Source organism: Pinus tabuliformis, chromosome 5_2 (assembly GCF_031772625.1).
Source record: "Pinus tabuliformis cultivar Carrire ecotype Pingquan chromosome 5_2, CPIR1, whole genome shotgun sequence".
NCBI lineage: Eukaryota > Viridiplantae > Streptophyta > Pinopsida > Pinales > Pinaceae > Pinus > Pinus tabuliformis.
This window is the reverse complement of record NC_142306.1, coordinates 898,334,412-898,359,808: the sequence shown is the minus strand read 5'-3', so window position 1 is coordinate 898,359,808 and position 25,397 is coordinate 898,334,412.

Sequence of the window (25,397 nt, the reverse complement as noted above, 5' to 3'; positions counted from 1 at the left end):
TTGTCCAGGAAGGGACAACAGTGGAGGGCATCATCGCCTTCAAACAGTCTACAAGGGAATTTACATTTTCCTTTTTGTCCAGGGACTTCATTTTCACTAGTTGATGGTGTACACTCAACATGATCGTCAGAGGTCGATGACACCGGATTATGTAAATAGGGAGACTAGTCCCTTAAGATCCGAGGGATGCAAGGACAATCTCGATGATAGTGGTCTCCTTTGCAAATGACACATGGTGATTTAGGCCTGGACAGTACAGTGTGTGGATTTTCGCTAGACAATGCATGGTTGCCCCTTTTCGCCTTTGACTCCTTCTTCTTTTCAGTTACTTGGTTTTGGGCCTTATTGGCTTTATCAAGCGAAGAGAAAGGAGGAGAGGGAGAATCGGATGAAGTAGAAGGTTGGGGGGTAACTTTAGTATCATCTAGTTGCTGACTTTATTGTTCAAGAATCACAGTGTTCTGAACGACAAAGGTCGAGAAGAGCCATATTGGCAAGCCAATTGTCAATCCCGGAAGTGACAATGTGGCCATATGAGCTGCACCAACATCTCCCCAAGAGGAGAAAGGACTAGGATTTCCTCCAAGGGGAACTCCTTGGTTGGTGGACTCCATTTTCCTTAACCTAAGACCAACTAGGGAATGGCGATATTATTCCGATTAAAATAAATTTTAGACGCTTTGACACAAATTGTTTTTTCAATTTTTAAGAGTCGAGAAAAAACAAAAGATGACTGTAGTCACCTTCGATTTTTAATGAGCCTGAAGTGACAAGTGCTCAGATGGACCTTTTCCTTTAAGGAGTCTAAAAAGGAATGAAAGAGACTAATCTAAAAATCTAGACAGAGGGATTACCAAACCAATCGCAAAATTGTAGAATACTTTTTACGGTACGGCAGTCAATCTTCCCGAATGTTGTGTTCAGTGCATTGCGATTGATAGGGCGGCAGACACGACTTCCTATGGATAAAGGATATAGCCTATTGTGGTCTCCCAATATATACTTGATGGTACATGGGAGCACAAGTTGGTACTGGCACTTGTCGTCTCAAAGAGGAGGAATGACCCAACCAACAGTGAAAGAAACAATTACCAGGCTTTACGACGCTGGAATACGTCTCTAGCCTAGACTTCTAGATGTTGTGCATTAGGTTCCAAAGCGTTTTTATGTTCATTAAATTTATTTTACAGTTGATCTTTCTTAAGAAATTTTCCTTTCAGGTTCACCGCGTGATGTAGATGTACAATTCCTAAAATGCCATCTAAGATGATAAACAACCGTTTAATCTTCTTTTTGCAATGAAAATCCTAGCTACTAAAGAAAGAGAGATGATATTCTTTCAACATCGAGCAGAGAGCACACACTAGATGCACTGTCCTAAATCAAACCAACAAGTAGTCTAAATGCAAATGCACATGCATGTATTTGTTTTCAGCTTTCTTAATGTGTGAATGACAAGAAGAATGCTAAGTACAAATTTGAATTATCTTTCAAAGCGACAGTACTAACAAATTTCTCTTCAAAACAAAAGGAAGATAATGATGACACTTTACTATTTTGAATTGAAAACTGCTTTCGACACTTGAAAAACTACTAATTCAAATCAAATACAAGAGTAACTGTATAATCGACCATCAAGAACAATAGAATTCCTTTCTTTGACTGAAAATGACACTTGCGACACTTTCAAATCAAAAGACGACAGTTCGACTATGCTACTACTTTGTAAAAGAGAACTGAAAATGGCAAAAAATACATAAAAACATTCACAGTTCTTTGCACAATGGAGGTGGAATGATGGAAAGGAAGGGGGTTTCCACAATGGTATACTGATCACAGACAACAAAACTCCAGAATAGAGTTGAAAAGAGTGAAGAAAAACCAAAACCTGGAGGCAAAATTAGCCTTTTCTGATCATCGCACCTATAACACAAGGAAACAGGGATGCATCCCACCTACTGCACACGGGAGGTGCGATGCATACTGGTTTCCTTGAAGAGAGGGTGCGATGGTACTAGGACGAGACTTTACTTGGCTCTTGGTCACAGTTTGCAGCTCAGTTCAGGGATTTAGGCCGAGAAAGTGATGTACAACAAATAGAAATCACAGGGGTTGATCTAATGAGGTTACTAGAGCCACCACTAGGGCAATTAGAAGGTTTGCAAATCAATTGTTCAGTTTATAAACAAAACCCGGAGATAGATTGAAGCAGCATTGATCTACTTTGCACTTGCATAGAAAATGTAGTTCGAAGGCTAGTTGGCTTGACTTCAGGCTCCGTCTGTAAGTTTATAAAACAAACAAATATGGACAAACAAACAATCTATTCGATCCCCAGTGGAGTCGCCATTTTGTTGTCGTGAAATCTAGTTTCCACTCGGATCTGCTAGTCCCACTAAGACTGGTAGTTATCTTAGAAACAAACAAACTAAAACCACTTTAGTTTTCCTTTATGAGAAGTAGATAAGAGGGGAATGAAGGACACCAACCTCAGTCTTGCGCTTGGTTCCTTGCTTGGTTCCTCTCCCTTCTGACAGATCCTTGCCGCTTCTCCTTCATCTACCCAGCTTCAAAGAGCACCTGTGGAATCAAAGCAGCATAATACTATCGAAGAACAAAGATCTACAATCATAAACAATATAGGACCAGATATATGTTGACCACACAAATGCATATATCATCAAACATACAAGAATGTGGAGGAAAACTTCAATAGCTTTATTAATATCAAGAATAAGAAAAGAGGATTACAACCAATTGTTCTAACCCAACGTCATCCTCCAGCATGAAAGCCCTTCTTTCACCTCATGAAAAGCTTAGATCACCCAACACTATGGTATTCTAACAAGAAACCAACAACACTTCCTTACAAGATACAAAATTCCAGCCTCTGAATCTCTGGGATGAGGGATCCATATATAGATGATTGCAGGGGGGTGAGTCAGCTTTTGTGATTCTGATTAGTGTCCTCTCTCTGATAGTTCTTGATTCCACTTGGAGATTGATGATCTCTTACTCGTCCCGGGGTGAATTCAGAGAGGAAAGTGTCACAGGAGAAGTTTCTGGAAGATTCCATTATCATCCACCTCGCAAACTGTCTCTACCATTTGTCCACTCTCGCCCATCACACCCCATAGAAGGGATTTTTAGTATGCATCGCACCTCCCGTGTGCATGAGGTGGGATGCATCGCACTTTGACCATGGAGCAGATGAGATGGTCCAGTTTTGACCAGTTCTGAGTAGTTTTTCATGGATAACCTCTGGGAGATGATGTAATCAGCTGACCTTGTTCTTTTAGGGTATAGAACAACAATTTTAGGGACTTAGGAGCCCTTGGTTTATGGACATGTTTGATTTAGGTTGCAGTGCCCAAAAATGTCTATAACAACTTCTTGCTGCTTAATCCAGTTATCTAGATTTTCAGGATTCATTTCACCATCATAAATAGGTAACTCAAATTTCACATCATGTTTTAAAAGAGATGTTTTCTGAGGTTTCTTTTCTATTTTAGATTTTGCACTAGAAGAAGAATATGATGATGATGATGACGATGGAGACGATGCAGGTGAAGGAGGTTTATCAACTTTGCCTTTACCTTTGTCCTTCTTCGATGTCTTTGAAGAAGAAGCTGCATCTCTGTTGGGTCCCTATAATACTAGTGATTACCCCATTACTATTGTAGTTCTACCCCTTATTTATATTTTTGTGCCCCCATTACCCCCATATTGTTATTAATGTGCCCATAGAATCCCTCTATTGTTATTTTTGTGGCTTTATATTATTATTGTTAGGTCGGCTGGATTATATTGTGACTCCTTAGACTCCTATATATAGAAAGGAGGTTTTGTCATTTGTATCATCCAAGAATTGTTCATTTATGTAATGTAAAGGAGGTTTCCCCCTCGAAGAGGCTGAATTCTAAGGCGTTGATCTATCTTTTCTATCTTTTCTTGAGCTGGTTTCATAACATTTGGTATCAGAGCTTTGGATTCTAGGGTTTTGCTGCTCCAAACAGGTCATCGTGGCATTTTCGCTATAACTTTTTTTCTGTGATGTTTCAAAAGTCACAAAAAAAACCCATTTGAGAAACAATCGCGCTGAACCTCGAGTCCAAATTTCAGAGCTTTTTGCACGATATTTTTGGAGATATGATCTGAGGAAGTTGGTCTTTTTGCAGACTCCTGAATTACACTCAAAACAGGTGACCTGGGGAAATCGTCATAAATTTATTTCTGAGCATTGAATTGAAATTTCGTAAGAAGGTACAAAAAGAGAACGGACTGTAGTTTTCTTTTATATATTTTTTAGAGTCAAAGGTTGAAACAGTGACACGTGGCACTTCATACAAGTTCGCTCTACTGAACTAGTCTATAATCAGGTCACTGCGGGAGATTGTGCATAACTATTTCTTGGAGAATCCAATTTGGATCAGACTAGTGGCATTGGAAAGAGGAAATAGAAGGCTACTATAGGTCCCAATTTCGGAACTGGATGATTCGAAATTACAGAGATACATCAGATTCAATATCAGGCTTCTACAAAGTAAAAAAAGGTGTGTAGTTTTTTTTTAAATTTTTGCATAAGCTTGGTTTGAAGGAATTCAAAGGGCATAGTAAAGCATTATTATCGATAATTGATGCCCCGAGGAAAGAAAATGCAAACACCTAGTAAGGAACCTGAAAGCTCTAGCATGACTCATGAAGAAGAGGAAGAAATGCTACATGATATATCAAAATTACAAGAACAAGTGCAACAAATGTCACACTCACAAAAGCTAACAGATGCTAAGATAAATGGCGTGGAATCTAAGATAAAGGGCATGGAAGCTAAGATGGATGATCTGAAGACAGATTTGAGGACAGATTTGAAGACAGACATGGCAGATTTAAAGACAGATTGACAAATTTTCTACAAGAAATACTTACTAATGGTGAAAAGGTTGTAAAGGAAACTCATGATGTGAACAAAAGAAATGTTAATCATGATTCCATAGACTCTAATGTTGGATCAAAGACCCACCATATTCCAAAAATCGATATGAGGAAGTTTGATGGCAAGGATCCCGCCACATGGATATTACAGATGGAGCAGTTCTTCGATCTCAATAATGTGCAAAACACACAAAAGGTACGTATGGCAACTTTATATTTGGAACCAAATCAGTTTGTATGGTATCAATGGCTTTGCTCTCGTAAAAAATTTATCACTTGGGCAATTTTTACAGAAGAATTGATAGCACATTATGAGGATACAAAAAGCAACACTTTTTTTAGCCAATTGATAAGTCTCAAACAAAAGGGTTCAGTAATGGAGCACATTGAGGAGTTCCAAAAATTGAACATAAGGGTAAAAGATATTCCAGAGGAGCATAGGATTGATGTGTTCATAGGGTCTTTAAAGGATAATATCCAACATGATGTTCGCCTTTGGGAACCTGATTCATTAGAGAAGGCATTCAGGTTAGCAAGAAAAATGGAAAGCAAAATTATGGCAACCAGGAAGCATACCACTCACAACTATAAAGACGGAAGTGTTGTTGCCCCTAGTCTTCCACAACCTATAAGGTTGACACCACAACAATTGGAAGAAAAAAGAGCAAAAGGGCTTTGTTACAGTTGTGATAGCAAATACACTAAAGGTCATAAGTGTGCTGAGAAGAAATTATTCTACATAGATTGTGAAGAGGAAGAAGAAAAGGAGCAAGAAAGGTCAAAAGAAGAAGATATACTCCAGGAACAAAGCCTAGATGAAGAACAAATAAATCCGACCATATCTTGTAATGCATTGGCAGGAATTACCACTCCTCAAACCATCAAGATAGAAGGACAAATCAAGAAGAAAAAGGTAATAGTGTTGATTGATTCAGGAAGCACCCACAATTTTATTCATTGTAGGGTAGCAAAAGAATTGAATTGCTTCCTATATCCAGCACCAGAGTGTCAAGTGATGATTGCAAATGGAGGAACAATAAATTGCTCTGGAAAGTGCCATAATATCAAGCTATCCATGGGAGAATATGTATTGACTAGCCCAATGCTTTCCATTCCAATGGGAGGTGCTGATGTTGTACTAGGAGTCCAATGGCTACAATCCTTGGGTACAATAGCTTTTAATTTTCAAGAACTTTTCATCAAATTTTCTACGGAAGGAAAGGAAGTTGAATTAAGGGGTATTGCAGGGAAACCAGGAAAGATAATCAGCTCTAATGGTATGACAAAGCTTCTAAAAAAGGAGCAAAGAGGTGTAATTGCACAATTATGTTCGCTAGATGTTTCCACATTGGAATCATCTATTTCTCCAGATCTCCAAAAAGTCCTGGACAATCATTCCAAGGTATTTGAGACTCCCAAAGGTCTCCCACCTATGCGTGATCATGATCATGCTATTCATCTGATTCCAGGAAGTGTTCCTCCAAACATCAGGCCGTACAGATATCCCTATGTCCAAAAAAGTGAAATTGAACGTATGGTTGCAGAAATGCTAGAGGCTGGTATAATTCAACCGAGTCAAAGTTCTTTCTCTGCTCCAGTAGTATTGGTGCACAAGAAGGATGGATCATGGCGCATGTGTCCGGATTATAGGGAGCTCAACAAGCTCACTATTAAAGATAAGTTCCCCATTCCTGTCATTGATGAATTACTGGATGAATTGCATGGATCAATTTACTTCACCAAGTTGGATCTTCGTTCAGGATATCATCAAATCAGAATGAAGATTGAAGACATTCTGAAAATGGCATTTAGAACTCATGAGGGTCATTATGAATTTTTGGTCATGCCTTTTGGCCTTACCAATGCACCTTCAACATTTCAAGGTTTGATGAATTCAATTTTCAAACCATTCCTTAGAAAATTTGTGTTAGTATTTTTTGATGATATACTTATCTACAACAAGTCTTGGAAGGATCATGTTGAACATGTTGACAGGGTGCTACAACTATTGGAGGAGAAACAATTATATGCAAAAAGATCCAAATGTTTCTTTGGAGTCCAGGAGGTGGAATATTTGGGTCATATTGTATCTCATGAAGGAGTTAAGGTAGACCCTAGCAAAATTAAAGCCATTAAGGAATGGAAAATCCCCACATCCATAAAGCATTTGCGAGGATTTCTTGGGTTGACAGGGTATTATCGCAAGTTTGTTAAGAATTATGGGAGAATAGCAGCACCTCTAACAACATTATTGAAGAAAGATGCATTTTCATGGACTCTGGAAGCAACAAAGGCCTTTGAACATCTTAAAGAGGCAATGTGCCAAGCACCGGTCTTAGCTACACCGGACTTCACAAAAACCTTTATTGTGGAATGTGATGCTTCAGGAAATGGAATTGGTGCTGTTCTAATGCAAGATGAAAGACCCATTGCTTTTGAAAGTCGTCCAATCAAGGGAAAGTTTTTAAGCAAAGCTATTTATGAGAAGGAAATGTTGGCAATACTCCATGCACTTAAGAAATGGCGACCCTACCTAATGGGAAGACACTTCAAGGTAAAAACGGATCATGATAGCCTTAAATACTTTTTAGAACAAAGATTATCCTCTGAAGAGCAACAAAAGTGGGTCACAAAGATGTTGGGTTATGACTTTGAAATCATCTACAAAAAAGGGAAGCAAAATGTGGTGGCAGATGCACTCTCAAGAAAGGATGAGGATGTGGAAGCATTGTTGTGCGCCATTTCTATTATCCAACCAGATTGGATAAATGAAGCAAGGGAGGAATGGAAGAATGACGAAGAAGTGTGGGCACTTATTCGAAAGCTACAACAAGATTCCAGTACGTCTGATACATTTAGCTGGAAAAATGATTCGTTATGGTACAAAGATCGCTTATACCTCTGTAAGAATTCCCAGCTAAAACAAAAGATTCTTATGGAATTGCACACTTCTCCCTTAGGAGGGCACTCAGGATTTTTAAAAACTTACCACAGGGTTAAGAAGGAATTTTTTTGGGATGGCCTTAAATCAGATATTCAAAAGTTTGTGGCAGAATGTTTGGTTTGCCAACAAAATAAAGTTGAAACAATTAAGACACCGGGTCTATTACAACCTTTATCCATTCCAAGCCAACGTTGGGAGGAGGTTTCAATGGATTTTATCACAGGTTTACCCAAGTCTGAGGGAAAGAGTGTCATCATGGTGGTAGTTGACAGACTTACCAAGTATGCACACTTTTGTGCATTATCACATCCATTTAAAGCCAGTACAGTTTCTACTGCATTTATGGAAACAATTCAAAAGCTACATGGAAACCCAAAGATTATTGTAAGTGACAGAGATCCCATTTTCACTGGAAATTTTTGGACAAAATTATTTTCTTGTCTTGGTACTCAGTTAGCTCATAGCTCATCTTATCATCCTCAATCTGATGGGAAAACTGAGATAGTAAACAAATGTTTGGAAGGATATCTTCGTTGCTTTGTATCTGATAAACAGACACAATGGGTCAAATGGTTGCCTCTGGCTGAATGGTGGTATAACACTTCCTTTCATACAACAACAAAAATGACCCCATTTATGGCACTTTATGGGTATCAACCACCATCCATCACATCATATTTAAGAGAAAATTCTAAGGTTCAGGCAGTGGAACATCACATCGAACATCAACAACAAGTCCTCCAACTCTTAAAGGATAACCTCGTGTTGGCACAGAATAGAATGAAACAACAGGCAGATCAACATCGCAGTGAAAAAAGTTTTGATGTAGGTGATTGGGTATTCCTACGGCTACAACCATATAAGCAAATGTCCCTCAAGCAAGCTAAGAAGGATAATAAATTATCACCAAAGTATTATGGTCCGTACAAGGTGTTGCAAAAGATTGGTACTATGGCATACAAATTGGAGCTTCCTGCAGCTTCTCGATTGCACCCAGTTTTCCATGTTTCATGTTTAAAGAAGGTTATAGGCGACAAGCTCCCAGTTCAAACAATATTGCCAGAACTTGACGAGGAAGGAAAAATTATATTGGAACCGGAAGCAGTTATAGAAACAAGAACTCGACAGCTACGAAATCGATCAATTTCAGAGTACCTTATCAAGTGGAAGAACTTATCTGCTGAAGATTCCACATGGGAGGATGAGAATTTTATGCAGAAGTATCCAGAACTACTCAAGCGTTGAGGACAACACTTTTTTGAAGGAGAGGGGCATGTTGGGTCCCTATAATACTAGTGATTACCCCATTACTATTGTAGTTATACCCCTTATTTATATTGTTGTGCCCCCATTACCCCCATATTGTTATTAATGTGCCCATAGAATCCCTCTATTGTTATTTTTGTGGCTTTATATTATTATTGTTAGGTTGGCTGGATTATATTGTGACTTCTTAGATTCCTATATATAGAAAGGAGGTTTTGTCATTTGTATCATCCAAGAATTGTTCATTTATGTAATGTAAAGGAGGTTGCCCCCTCGAAGAGGTTGAATTCTAAGGAGTTGATCTATCTTTTCTATCTTTTCTTGAGCTAGTTTCATAACAATCTCCCCCCTTCTTATCTTCATAAATTTCTTCCAACATCTGCTGCATAGTCAACAATTCTTGCTAAAATTGTTCATCGCTCATCTTAGTTTCTGGATTTTCACCTGCATCAGATCCTGTCATGCTCGACTTATGAATGACTCTTTAGTTTCCAATCTCTAGATCAATCTCCTCAAGGATTCCTTCTCCATGTTGCGACTTTGACCTTGTTAACATTCACTGACAAACTCTACAAATGCAACCTGCTTTGATACCAAATTATATGATTTAAAATGATCATATGTTAAAACTGAAGTAGAATTGATTATGTAAACAGTGAAATGAATGTTAACTTAAAGTGTTGAAACCGTGAGAACTGCGTGAGAAGAAAGAATTTACGATAGGTGATAAACATAAGTAATATGAAAAATAGAAATGAAAACAGCAAATAAACAGTGATACTAGATAGAAAGATTGATTACAGAGTTTGTCCCTGATGGACTACGTCTCCGGGTCTGCTTTCAATATGGGTGACTGCTTTATTAGTATTGAATCCGGGAAGGTCCATTACAAAGGAACATTGACCGAACTGAATGTGCACACGTGAACTTCTGGTCACTGTCATAATAAATATCTCTGAACCAGATTTGCAACGCTTGTCTTGGTTCCCAGTTATGACTCTCGATGCTCCTGTTACACTGAAAACAAAACAGACTATATCCTCCAGAATCTACATACAAAACTCAAAAATCATTGTCCTTCTTCATGAGTAAAAGGATGAATATATAGGCTCAGTAGGTTCATTCAAACTCCTTTTGACTAAACTTGGCATGAATGGCTAGCAAAAGGGTTCATGAGTCTTGGTCATATCATGGTTGAATAGCTAAGGATATGGTTGCCATGGTAGTTGAATTAATGTAGAACACACTGTAACTAAAAAGCCGAAATCAGACTTTGAATTAGCGTTGAACTATTGGCGGTTAGGTAAAGGCACAGAGCAGTTAAGCTATTAGCATGTGATTAGCTAGGGTATAACCACGATTAGACACCTATTGGATATCCTTAATGATGTCGTAATCATGCTACTCACATGGCACAACCTTCGCCCGACGGTTCTGTTCCCTGCGTTGTTTAGCTATTGCGGTTATGCTAGACTATGCGGTTACTGCCCTTACTATTCACATGTCACAACCCTGACACGGTCACAACTGTTTATCCGCTGCAGTCTAAACTGTGAACTCCGCTCGGTCAATAGTAACCCTTTCCCTGCTCACATGTGCTTGTGCCCGTTGTGGTCTTCTCCCCACACGGTTAGAGCTCTGTGGGTTTATTTACAATGTTTTTTACAATGTTATGTGCATTACATTGTTTTGAAATTGTTTTAACATGGCCCGAGAGGGTTTTGTGTTAGGTTTTTAGTATTTAGATTTGTTCCTTAGCTTTTTATGGCTAGGTTTATGACGGAGCACTAGAATGTGTTGGGGGCCCTCAAGACGTAGCTGCAGGAGTTATAGGTGCGGGGCCCTCAAGAAGGTACCTTGTCTACCCACGTCGAAGCAGGTACTTCAGCAGCAGATTAGATGTTGCATGCGAGGATGGCTAACACAATAGTGTTGCGAGAGGGAGCGTTAGGAGCCTCAGATGTGATGGACTGAATGACGGTTAGCAAGATGAAAGGCCTTGGCCTTAATCTAGCTGGCCTTCCCCGAGAAACGCTCTATTAGCTACAAGATGGAGTAACAGCAGAGTTGTGCGCTAGGGAGAACTGCGCAATCCAAGTTCTTAGTGAACCTAATATCAGTATAGGGCAGCTTAGCTTACAATGCAACGAGTTGGTGTCGTAGAACCAAAGGTTGGTAGAGACGGTAGATGACACTTGCCAACGTGTCCCAGATTTGGCTATCACAGCAGATCTACCAGTGGAAGTATGGATCCACAGTTTGGCCAATGGAGTCCGCGACGTAAGAGAAGAGACAACAAGGGTGCAGTTGGAGCTGAATCTCCAGATTGTCAAGCTAGGTTTGAAGGTGCAACCTTCCACTCCCCTGAAAATCAAAGAACATCACGCCAGCACTATTACAACAGGGTTGGAAGAGATTGGAGGTGCAGTGCGCGACTATACCAACATGTTGGAATATGCGCTTCAAGTCCTCTCGACGTAACAGGAGCACCCCAACATCCAGCGGCTAGAGACAGAGGCACACGAACTCCAGTAGCAATATGATATTATCAGAGAAACTATGAAGACAGTAGTCCTCACTCAGCAGCTTGCAAGGATGCAGCAAGCTAAGGCATTAAAGGAGCATGTGGACGCAGCATGCCATAAGGAATCAGTTCTCAAAGCATGCATCTAGCCATGGATTGACGAAGCCTTCACAATCATGACAGATATTGAAGGAAAGCTCACATGGATTTAGGGGATGCATGCACTGATGCAATGTAGCACGCCGGAAACAGAGGACTCAGAAGAGAGAATGCAACAGGTATAGCAAGTAGCAACTTAGTGCACTGTAGACATCACGACTGTCTAGGATCAGCTGGAGGGACTCTGTGCCAAGATCACTGCACCGACCGAGTGACTCGAGCGCAAGTCATGATTTTTGTGTTGGGGGCCTGTTGGGTATGGAATCCCCCTTGCAACATGTTTTGGGGCTCAAAGCCCAAGTTTTGAATAATATTATTATAAAAACTCTGCAAATTGTGGGCATGGAGTGTGAATTGTATGTTAGAGTCATAGGGTTGTCTTCCCTAAGTTTTGAATGTAGTGTCAACCTACCCATGGTCCACAGACCATGGGATTGTATAAATAGAGCGAGGCTCTAAGTTGTAAAGAGGTGAAAAAAAAGAAGTAGAATTAACAAGCAGATGGAGTAAAACAGATAGCGAGCATAGAGAAAGAGTCTAGTATCTAGGGTCATAGTAGTAGGAAGAGGCTCTGCAGCTGAGTGCACAGAGGCCTAGTAGAGTCCATAGCTGAGTGCATGGACCCGTGCAGCTGAGTGTGCAGGTCGGAGTCGAGTCTGTAACCAAGGAATGAGTATAATAAAGAGAAGTTTATCTGAATTCTATGCATCTGTTCTTATGTTATTACATGTTTGATATCATTTGCAATTATATTGTTTATTTACTGTGTGTTGTTGTATGAATGGTGAATCTTGGTAAATATAAATGAAAGCATACAGATAAGCTAAGTTAATCAACTAATATCAGGTTACTAGTAAGGACATGGGTAATAACACTATTCGGCCCCCGAGTAGGGCTTCGCGAAGGCAACATCACCAGTTGCGAAGTACTGATAAGTACACACCTAAAAATGTTACTCTTTAGGGTGTTAGAAAAAAAGGTACCCCCCACCCCCCAAAAGGTACAAGGGACCAACCATCCTGGTTGGGCTGGGAGTCAACTCAGGCTCCTCAAGCCCACTGTTGCTACTGCAACAAGTGGTAACCACTCTGGTAAGCCAAGCCTGACCCTGCTTCCCTAACTAGCCATGGGAAAACCCAACCAAGGATGGTCTGGGAGATTATCTAGGTATCCCCTTCTGGCCCACCTATTTTCACATTCACCACGAGTTGCAACCACATCGGAGAGGCAAGGCTGCCTCGACTCCCTAACCTCAACCTCAACTCCGTTAACCCACCCCTCGTTATAGACATATTTGGGCATTGCAACCCCAATCATAAATGTTGATAAACCAAGGGCTCTTTAACCCCTAAAAGTGTTGTTTCATACCCTAAAGGATCATGGTAAACTGATTACATCATTTCCTAGAAGTTCCACCTGAAAAACCACTCAAAATTGGCCAAAACTGGACCATACTGACTGCTCCATGGTCAAGGTGTGATGCATACTAGCTGCTACACTAGACAGGTGCAATGCATATTGAAAGAGCCTTCTATGGGGTGCGATGAACGAGAATAGACAAATGGCAGAGACAGTTTGCTAAGTGGATACCCAGGGAATCTTCTAGAAACTTCTCATATGACACTTGCCTCTCTGAATTTGCCCAGGGATGAGTAAAATATCAAAGAAATATCCAAGTGGAACCAAGAACTATCGGTGGAATGACACTAATTAGAAACCTAGAGCTGACTCACACCCTTGCAAGACATCTATAAATGGATCCCTCATCTGAGAGATCTACAGGATAGAATTTTGTAATTTGTAAGGAAGTGTTGTTGGTTTCTCTCTGAGAGGAAACATTGTATTGTTGGGTGATCTTGCTTTTCATGAGGTGAAGAGGGCTTTGATGCTGGGAGGATGATGCTAGATCAGACAGCTGGGTTGTAATCCTCTATTCTACTATTAATAAAGTTCTTTGAGTTTTCCTCCATATAATCGTGTATTTGTGAATCTTGTTATTTGTAAATACAATTGTATGGTCAATGTATTATGATTCTGCATTGTTTATGATATTATAGATCAAGATGCTTTGATGGTGTTTTTTTACTTTGTCTCTACAAGTATTCTATAAAGCGGGACAAGTAGGAGAGGAGTGGAAAGCTCTATCAAAGGAGAGAGGAAACAAGTAAGGAGTCAAGCGGAAGATCCAGGTTGGTCCCCTTTGCTTCTCTCTTATCTATCATACATAAAATAAATCGCAAAGTGCTTTGATTGTTTGTTTCTAAGATAGCTACCCATCTTAGTGGGACTAGCAGATCGAAAAGACACTAGTTTTCCCCAAAACAAAATGGAGACTCCACTGGGGAGCGAATAGTTAGTTAGTTTGTTCTTGTTGTTTGATTTATAAGCTACAGATGGAGCCTGAAGTTAGCCAAATAGCCTTCGAACTGCTCTTGCTATGCAATTGCAAAGTAGATGAATGTTGGTTTAGTCAATCTCTGGGTTGGTTTATTAACTAAACATCTGAATTACAAACATTCTAAGCGCCCTTGTGGTAGCTCAGCCTCAATCCTTGAACTCAGCTGCAAATTTGGCCAAAAAACCAACTCAGTTTCTCTCCCTAGCGCATCGCACTGTCTATAACTGGAAGCCTGTATGCATCACACCTCCCGTGTGTAGCAAGTGAGATGCATCCCTATTTCTCTTAACGACAGGTGCGATGACTGAGTATTCCTATTTCTCTCTTTCAAATTTGGGTTTTTCCTCCTTGTTTTCAGCTCTATTTGATTATGTTGATGCTTATGATCAGTATCTCATTGTTGAAGCCTCCTTCCTTTACATTATTCAGCCTCCATTGATTAGGATTTTTAAATGTTTTTATGTATTTTTCCATCATTTACAGTCCTCCTTTGTCGAAAGTAACTTAATCGAACTGTCATTTTGATTCAAAAGAAGAGTGTCATAAAGTCTTCCTCCTTTAGATAGTCGATTGTACTTTTGTCATTGTATTGGATTTGAATTGTTAATATTTGAAGTGTCGAAAGTAGTTTTCTATTCGAAATCGAAAAGTGTCTTTTTAGTCTTCCTTTCGTTTTGGAAAGAAATTGTCGAAATGTCACTTTGAAGAAAATATTTCAGATCTATACTTAGTTTTCCTTTTTTGAATTCTCACATTAAGGAAATGCAAAAACAAATACATGCATTTGCATTTGCATTTAGACTGTGTGCGAAAGATGATTTAGGAAAAGTGCATTTAGTGTGTGCTCTTTGCTCTCTGTTGAAAGAATCATACTCTTCTTTCCTTAGTAGCTAGGATTTTCATTGCTAAAAGAAAATAAATGATTGTTTATCATTTTAGATTTCATATTTAGGAATTTTACATCTACATCATGCGGTGAACCTTGAAAGACAAACTTCTAAAAAAATATCAACTCTAAAATAAATCTCAATGAACATAAAAACGCTTTGGAACCTAATGCAACACATCTAGAAGTCTAGGCTAGAGACGTGTTCTGGCATCATAAAACATGGTAACTATTGTTTTCATCGAAGGTTGGGTTATTCCTCCTCTTTGATACGACAAGTGCTAGTATGGACTTGTGCTCCCCGTATCGTCGAGTATATATTGGGAGACCACAATAGGCTAATATCCTTTATCCTTAGGAAGCCATGTCTGCCGTCCTATCGATCGCAATGCACTGAACATAGCATTTCGGAAGATTGACTGCCATACGTAAATTCCTTGGTAATTTCTCTTTAATTTACCACCAAGGTGTATATTGCAGTTTTGCGATTGGTTTGGTAATCCCTCTGTCTAGATTTCCAGAGTAGTCACTTTCGTTCCTTTTTTACTCCTTAAAAGAAAAGGTCCATCTGAGCACTTGTCACTTCAGGCTCATTAAAAATCGAAGGGGACTAGAGTCATCTTTAGCTTTTTTTCGACTCTTAAAATTTGAAAAAGAAAAGTTGTGTCAAAGCGTCATAAAATTTATTTAATTCGGAATAACATCCCTATTACTTCATTGATCTTAATTTGAGGTAATGGAGTCCACCAATCAAGGAATTCCCCTTAGGGGGGAATCCTAGTCCTTTCTCTTCTTGGGGAGATATTGGTGCTCAATATATGGCTACATTGTCCCTTCCAAGAATCACAATTGGCCTGCCAGTATGGCTATTCTCAACCTCTGTCGTTCAAAACACCGTAATTCCTCAGCAATCGAATCAGAAACTAGTTGATACCGAAAGTGACCCTTCACCTTCAACTTCTTTTATTTCTCCCTCCCCTTCTTCCTCTTCACTGGGTGAAAAAGTGATACTAGTAACCAAGTGGCGAAGAAGAAGAAGAAAGGGAAGGAGAAGAAGAATAAGTCAGTTAAGCAAGGGGGAAACAATGAATCACCTGGTGAAAATCCACACATTAAATATCCTAAATATCCTTGTCTAATTTGAAAAGGAAACCATTTTCATCGGGATTGTCCTTACATTCCGTGGATCTTGAGAGAATGTTCTCCCTATTTGCACCATCCGGTGTCATCAACCTCTGTCGATCATGTTGACAACGCACCATCAACTAGTGAAAATGAAGTTCTTGGACAGAAAGGAAAGGTCAAAATTCCATGTCAATTATGCGAAGAAGACCATCATCTTTGCCAATGTCCTTTTCTAGATGAGGCTAAGAGAATCTTGCATAATCATCCTGCTTCACCACAGAGACTTCCACCGGGATACAAGAAGCTCTTACCAAGTTCATCGCTAGTTGAAAATCCGACTAACATAACTCAATTGTCGGTTGAAACACTTATCGTTGAAAGTATACCTTCTGATTCCATACTGGACCAAAGTTAGCAGGTCGAGATGGCAATCGACCCAGTCTTGCCGTCAGAAGGTCCTCCTTCAAATGATACAATTTCCAAAGAGAATGAGAACAACATCATTCAAATTCTTTTTGTTAATACAGAGCCTGATGAACTTGGGGGCACTCCACCCGTTCCTTTACAATAGTAAGAAAATTCCCCAGTTCAAGGGGTTCATCCAGCCATTTATCCGGTACCTCCTTCGAGCAGTCTAGTCATTTCCTTCGATTGGAATCAACTAGCAAAACATCGCCTTCCATCTAATGTACCATTCTGGATCATAGTACAATTGTACAAAATGATCGTGTCTAGCACTATCATAGATGAAGGGGCTTCAGTGAGTATCCTTTCCTCAACTGCTTGGAAAGCACTTGGTTCACCATCGATTGTGCTTGTCACACAAAATTTATCAGGCTTTAACAAAGGAACTAGTCGACCGTTAGGGATCCTTCCGAAGTTTTCGATAACTTTGAAAAGGAAAACCATTCACTTGAACGTGATGGTAGTCGAAGGGCCACTAGATTACAATCTACTTCTTGGACATGACTACATATATAGCATGGAAGCTATTGTTTCCACGCTCTTTCGAGTGATGTGTTTCCCACATGAAGGAAGAATGGTACAGCTTATCGACTAGCTTTCATTTCCTGGTTCAAACACAGCTATAAGTTAAATATCATCCCTAAATGGTCTCTTTGCATCAAGAATGTCTCTTCAACCTTCATTCCATCCACTTGATTGCGGCGAGTAGTCCAGTGAATGTAATGAAGCTTAGGGGGCATGCACCGTGGTTTGCTTCATCAGACAAACCTAGCTGAAAAGGTAGATTTCCTTGTAGGTTATATGATTGGTCTGAAACACCATTTCCTTGTAGGTTATGGGATCGGTCTGAAATATTTATTTCCTCATAGGTTATGTGATTCGAATCTCACACCATTCACCTTTTTCTATTTCGATGGGCAGAGCCAAGGAAGTTTTTTTTGTCTAACCGCTGACAGAAACAATCCTGCTTAACTGCAGGGACTTATATATGGTTTCTTGGGAACTCTCCTTTTCCCGATGCCTGGGGGCATGCAAAACTTTTTATGCAAGCAAATGATGACCAATTTCATTTTTTAGCTTTTTAGCTTTTTAGTGTTAACTTCTTAGGTCAGGCAGTTGGTCCTGAAACGTCTGCACACCATACAGACCAAAGGAATTGTTTTGTCTAATTTTCTGATGAAACCATCCTACCTAACCTCAGTAGTTCCTTAGCTTTTAGTATAGATAGCTTTGTAGTTTGGTCATTTCTAGCCTACATAAAAAGGAAATGAGAAAAGTTTCGCATGGTGCAAGCTCGCTAAAAAATGAACCTACTAATAAGAGACATCTTTAAACGACTGGCACGAGCAATGTTTCCGCAAGGTTCAAGCTTGTTAAAAAATAAACTCGCCACTGAGCATATGTTAACACAAGGTTAAAGCTCATTAAAAAATAAACCCGCCTTCATTAAACAACCTCTCTGATTTCCATGCTATCAGCCTTGTGAGCCTTGGTTGTCTTCCTACCATCACCTCCATTCTTTTGGCCGGTCATATGCTTCCACTTGATTGTTTACCTTTTTGAGGAACAACTGCGATGAGTGATTCTATTAGCCACCCTCTTCACACTGCCATGCTTTGAGAAGTTACAAACTTACCTAGAACCAGTTGCTACCCAAAAACACCACTCGTTCCTAAAAAACGAGTCTCTTTTAAACTCTTTTTAGACTCGTTAAATATAAAAAGATTGTTGAGCTATTGGCCTTTCCAAATCGTTAAAGTAAGGGGAAGCGCCATCCCTCCTGTACGTTTTAATATTTTGGGACCTGAGAGATTATAAAACAAAATATCGAGCGCTTGTCTTTTTTGACTCGCTAAAGCGATCGAAAAGTCATCCCTTTCGTATTATTTTATACTTTTTTGGACTTAAGGGATTATGCTATGAAAAAGGACCACTAGAGTTTCCTTTTCGTCCCTTTTCAAACTCTCTAAACATGAAAAGGATCGAGTTATCCTTGTCGTTAAACTCGTTAAAACAATAGCGACAAACTTGTCCACCCAGACAAGAACGAGTTTCACTGTCGCTAGGCTCGCTAAAACATAGCGAGAGGTTTGCCCGAAGGGAAAATTATAGAACAAGCATATGTTACCCTCCTCAAGCTTGACAAAAATAAAGAGGTACTGGTCAGCAATTACTCGGGAAAAAAGGAAGAAAACTTGAAGAATTTTATTAGTAGCAGGTCGCTCTTGAACATGACACTCTCACTCCATCACCATGATTGAGTCGGGTTGGGTTATTTCGTTCACCGGTCATATCACCATTGGTCCTCCACACCATCCATCTTTTGGGGTTAATGCCACCAATCCATATCAATGTTGCCGACATGTTCAAGAGAAGTCATTAAGAGAATTCACCATCCAGCTAATGCCTCATCCACTGTAATACCTTCACCCTCAATTTTTCATGACCGCCATTCCTAAACCTTGTATCATCAAATCGTTTTCACCTCCAGAAAATCATTTGCTTCGTTTTATGGCGTAGATGTTGGATACATTAAGGCCCTCCTATGATGAGTCACTTCTTGTCGACATCAACTCATTATCCAAGAAGTTGACTTAGAAAAAACCCTTTCAATACTTTGAAGCTTGCATGCCTCAATGGCAAGTTTCTCACTTCCAGTGATAGGTTTACATCAATGGCCTTCGACCGAAATATTTTGTGTGGTGTTAAACATCGACTCATATATTTACACCACGTGAATTGTATTGCAGTACCTTGAGGGTCATTATCATTATCGGTGATTCCTCTCGCGCCTGTTAACAACTTACATCATTGGCTGGTAATCAGGAGATGTCTTTCCATGTTCGACTCCAGAACATCTTTTCACATGGATTGACTTGTACATCGGGCGAAGATTGCATGAGTTTGAAGACCTGGATCTAGTTTCATCCATCCGGGCTGCGATATATTCAAGAAAATAATGACATCAAATGTACACAGAAGCTGCACAAATGATCATCCAAGCTAAGGGATGATGACTCTACATATAAAGAATCACCAGTCTACAACTGCAGATGGTTATCTGTTCCATGTACATGAAAATGAATTTATAAAGCTGAGCATGGGAATGCCCACCTCAGCTAGATCATGAAAATAATATGATGATGATGTATTGTATCGTATCTTATACAGGTCACCTTCCAGTTCAAATACCTCGGATCCTCATGATAAAGCATTTCACTCGACATCAGAAGATTTACGACCTCATGCTTTAGGGGGTAACTATTATAGACATATTTGGGTATTGCAACCCCAATCATATATGTTGATAAACCAAGGGCTCTTTAACCCCTAAAAGTGTTGTTTCATACCCTAAAGGATCATGGTCAACTAATTACATCATTTCCCAGAAGTTCTACCTGAAAAACCACTTAGAACTTGTTATCGGGAAATCTAGTGTCCACTCGGAGCTACTAGTCCCACTAAGATTGGTAGCTATCTTAGAAACAAACAAACAAAAACTACTTTCGCTTTCCTTTATGAGAAGTAGATAAGATGGGAATGAAGGACACCAACCTCAGTCTTGCGCTTAGTTCCTTGCTTGGTTCCTCTCCCTTCTGACAGATCCTTGCCGCTTTGCCTCCCAGCTTCAAAGAGCACCTGTGGAATCAAAGCAGCATAATACTATCGAAGAACAGAGATCTACAATCATAAACAATATAGGACCAGATATATATTGACCACACAAATGCATATATCATCAAACATACAAGAATGTGGAGGAAAACTTGAATAGCTTTATTAATATCAAGAATAGCAAAGAGGATTACAACCAATTGTTCTGACCCAGTGTCATCCTCCCAGCATGAAAGCCCTTCTTCACCTCATGAAAAGCTTAGATCACCCAACACTATGATATTCCACCAAGAAACCAACAACACTTCCTTACAAGATACAAAATTCCAGCCTCCAACCTCTGGATCTCTGGAATGAGGGATCCATATATAGATGATTGCAGGGAGGTGAGTCAGCTTCTGGGATTTTGATTAGTGTCTTCTCTCTGATAGTTCTTAATTCCACTTGGAGATCTCATTGATCTCTTACTCATCCTTGGGTGATTCTGAGAGGCAAGTGTCATAGGAGAAGTTTCTAGAAGATTCCATGATCATCCACCTTGCAAACTGTCTCTGCCACTTGTCTATTCTCGTTCATCACACCCTATAGAAGGACTTTTTAGTATGCATCGCACCTCCTGTGTGTAGTAGGTATGACGCATCTCACCCTCAGCACTAAGCAATCAGTATGGTCTAGTTTTGACCATTTCTGAGTAGTTTCCTGTGGAGAACTTATGGGAGATGATGTAATCAGCTGACCTTGTTCCTTTACGGTATGAAACAACACTTTTAGGGATGAGCCCTTGGTTTATGGACATGTATGATTGGGGTTGTAGTGCCCAAAAATGTCTATAATAGAACTGACCAAAACTGGACCATACTGACTGCTCCATGGTCAAGGTGTGATGCATACTGGTTGCTACACTAGCCAAGTGCGATGCATATTGAAAGGGCCTTCTGTGGGGTGCGATGAACAAGAATAGACAAATGGCAGAGACAGTTTGCTAAGTGGATACCCAGGGAATCTTCTAGAAACTTCTCATATGACACTTGCCTCTTTGAATTCACCCAGGGATGAGTAAGAGATCAAAGAAATCTCCAAGTGGAACCAAGAACTATTAGTGGAATGACACTAATCAAAAACCCAGAGTTGACTCACACCCTTGCAAGACATCTATAAATGGATCCCTCATCTGAGAGATCTAGAGGCTAGAATTTTGTAATTTGTAAGGAAGTGTTTTTGGTTTCTCTTTGAGAGGGAACATTGTATTGTTGGGTGATATTGCATTTCATGAGGTGAAGAGGGCTTTGATGCTGGGAGGATGATGTTGGATCAGACAGCTGGGTTGTAATCCTCTCTTCTACTATTAATAAAGTTCTTTGAGTTTCCCTCCATATAATCGTGTATTTGTGAATATTTTTATTTGTAAATGCAATTGTATGTTCAATCTATTTCTGATTTTGCATTGTTTATGATATTATAGATCAAGACGCTTTGATGGTGTTTTGTTACTTTGTCTCTACAGGTATTCTCTAAAGCGGGACAAGTAGGAGAGGAGTGGAAATCTCTATCAAAGGAGAGAGGAAACAAGCAAGGATTCAAGCAGAAGATCCAGGTTGGTCCCCTTTGCTTCTCTCTTATCTATCATACATAAAAGAAATCGCAAAGTGCTTTGATTGTTTGTTTCTAAGATAGCTACCTGTCTTAGTGGGACTAGCAGATCGAAAAGACATTAGTTCTCCCGAAAACACCCCCTGACGACTACGACTCTCAAAGTAGCTCCCAGGTACACATGAGGCAAGGTGGTCCCCTCAAGGTGCCCCTAAATGACACCAATCAGTCATGGTTCCAACAAGTCATGGTGTTCCTAGGTTTGACACCATCTCAGGAATGAAATTGGTTATACTTGTATGCGGCTCACTCAATGCAGCTACAATATTGAGCGTGAAGCAATAATGAGCGCTTAAGTCATTAGGGTGCAAATAATAGTACGCCACACCTTTAAAAAGGGCCTCAACACCCCTATGCCTTGCCCTAGAATCACTATAGGGACTCAGTCAAGGTGGAATCGCACTAGCATCCCAATCAGGCTCTCAACAATGAGTATAGTTCAGTTACATTACTCTTGTTCACTGGGGATCTGTTAGCATGCCCACCAGGGCTTTGTACCTATAGCAAATGGTTGTTTAGTCCATGCATCCTCCTCTCAGGACTTTTTCTTGTAGCCATTTTCGCTCATTTTCTTGGGGCCATTTTCGCTCAAAATGCATCCTAAAGTATTGGGGAGGCCCATCAAGGCCCCTCATTAGGAGACCTCTCCTACTGTGCTCAAGGCTCAAGGCTTGGGAGCCCCATCAAGGCTTCAACCCGTCGGGCAAGTTCGTTATTCATTTTCAGTGGTCTTTCCTGACGGGTTGAAGCCTTGATGGGACCCCAAGCCTTGAGAATTACTCTTGCTGTGTCGCTCATTCTGGCTGAAGCACTTCCATTGGTTCCTAGGGTATTTTGAAGATAGCTGCTTTTACTTCTTGTAGCGCATCATCAATAGTATCCGACCAACGATCTTCAAATGTGAAGGTTAGCAGGAATCCTTGGCACAAGATATCCCATTCGCTTGTGCCATGGCAGAGCTCTATCTTAGTATACCAATTCATGGGTATAACATCCAAAGTATGATAGAACAAATGCACCCATTTAGGCTGTGGCTCTTCCCCATAGACCTTGGTCCATTTCGCGAGGTGTGTACGTGGATCATCGCGTCTGTCATACTTGTCTGCTAGCCGCATCTATGGTTTCCCAAATTGTAGGCACAACATCCACGCCAATCCTGAAAGCTTCTTTGATGCATTCCCCACCATCTTGCGGGCATCGCACGCAGTGCCCATTTCATAGCATCGAACTGCTTCTGTTCTAGCACTGAACTTTCAAATTTGTTCAGGAATTCATCCACCGTTGTTAACCCGCCATACATAGGCAGATTTCTTGCCTCGGTTATCACGCAACGCAGTGATCTTACCATCATGTTGTTGTTGAGTGTGGTTACCTCGTGTAACTATTTCTGCCATCGTTCTTTTTCCTCATCCAAATCTGATGTGTAGGAGCTTTCGCGCTCCCACAAAATTCTGCCATCCGTTGTAGGATTCACCCAATCCTGTTCCTGAGTAGTTATCTTGTAGATACAGTCTAGATACAGTCACGCACTAGCTTCGTGTAGCACGCTCCTTCCGTAGGATCTAAAGGTACCACTACATGCAGTGACTTTTTCTCAAATATTATTTTGCGTTTCTGCAGATTTATGACTCCATTCATATTGGTGGCCCAATCTATTACTAGTACTGCGGGATAGGGATTGCTGTCATCTACAATCTCTATCACCTCACAATCTGCAAGCGCGCTCGCACCTTCAATGTCTACTGTGATTCCCTGTAGTCTTCCCATCAATAGTATCTTTTTTTGGTTCGCCATTCACAATTGAATAGGGGACCATTGCAATGCGGGCCTACCCATACGCTCCCATGTTTGCTTTGGCAGCACATTTGCATCTGATCGTAGATCTAAAATTACTTGATCCATTTCATATTCCCCGATTTGAGTAGTCAATATCATTTTCCTTCCTGTTCACAATGCATGCTTTCCAAGTTTTTGGACTACATGGGGTTCTCCTGACCTAGCAGACCTAGTGATAAGTTCCTGCAACCCTTTCACAGCCTTTTTTCATACAACAGTTTCATACATGTCTCTAGAAAGGTAGTGAACATTGAAGGATCCATCTTTGGCTCTAGTTGATCATTAATATCTGAGGTGGAGGCCTCCTTGAAGCTCTTTTTAGCTTCCATGAATGTCTCCTTCGCGTACTCTAGATCAAATTCAGGTTCCTTTGTAGGAGCCTTGCGAACCCACACACTTTCTTCAGGTTTCTTACCTTTGTCATTTCCAATTGTGATACATCTTCGAAGCACTATGTTTACATTTGGGTCCTCTTCGCACGGCTAAGACCTTATAATTTGCAAATGCTAAGTCAGGGAGGCTAGAGTGTCCATTTATCACGTAGCCTCACTATCAGTGTAGGGTATTCCTCTGTCTCATGATAAAACTGAGTACAATATGAACATGATGCTCTCATCGGACTCGTACAATCATGGGCATAATGCCTTGTCCCTCTGCAATTGTAACAAATCAGTTGTCCGCGACCCCTTCCCGATCACATTCCTCCTCGATCTCGTCTGCGCCCCTGAAGTCCAGCACGCGCCATCCTTGCATTTGGATCGAGGGCTCACATTTTGGTCTGCACTCTGTAGGCAGGAGTCTGATCCATCATCAGCTCGTAACTTCTATAGGTGCGCTTATCATGGCTACTGATCTGGAGAAATTACAGAACAATTACTGGGACGTCTGCGTATACTTTTGTAATAGGTGATAGTTATTTGTAGTGTGTTTTCCTCCTATCTGAAAAATTGCGCACCATAATGCGGGTGTCGCGCTCAATCTTTCTTGTGCATCTAGTCTTAAGGGCATCGGCCCTCCTCTTGCCAAGTTGGGCAATGGTCCTTGTCGTGCCCCTGGCCTTTGCATTTTACGCACCATACCTCCTCGCGCACTTCCGGGCGAGTTGTCCTATCTTGTTTCAAACTCTACATTTCCATACAAAAATTTTACAGTTGCGCATGGATTTGTTGAACTCCCAAGCTGGGATCTTGTATTGGAGTCTCGTGCAGTCTCATTGCAATCTCCAAAGCTTCGGCCTGGGTGGATAGCTTCTGCTACGACAACGCCATCCTCAAATGTGGCGTTAGTGATGCGAAAAACCATGCGCGGTCTTTTCCCTCCATTAAGGTCATGTTGGCTTCGCGGATCATACTCTTTAGTCTCTCATCCAGATCCCATGGGGTCTCGCCTAGAAGCATCGCAATTTCCTTAAACCCGATAATCGATTATGTTTCTGACTTTGGCCTGCTAAATTCTCTGTTCAGTGTAGCCTGGATGTCTGTGATCCTTGCGTTTGGGTGGTCATTAGAGTGTTTAACGTACCACATTAGTGCGTGATCCTGCAATGCGCTTACTAACATTAACTTCATTATATTATCATCCACAATTCCTTATGCTT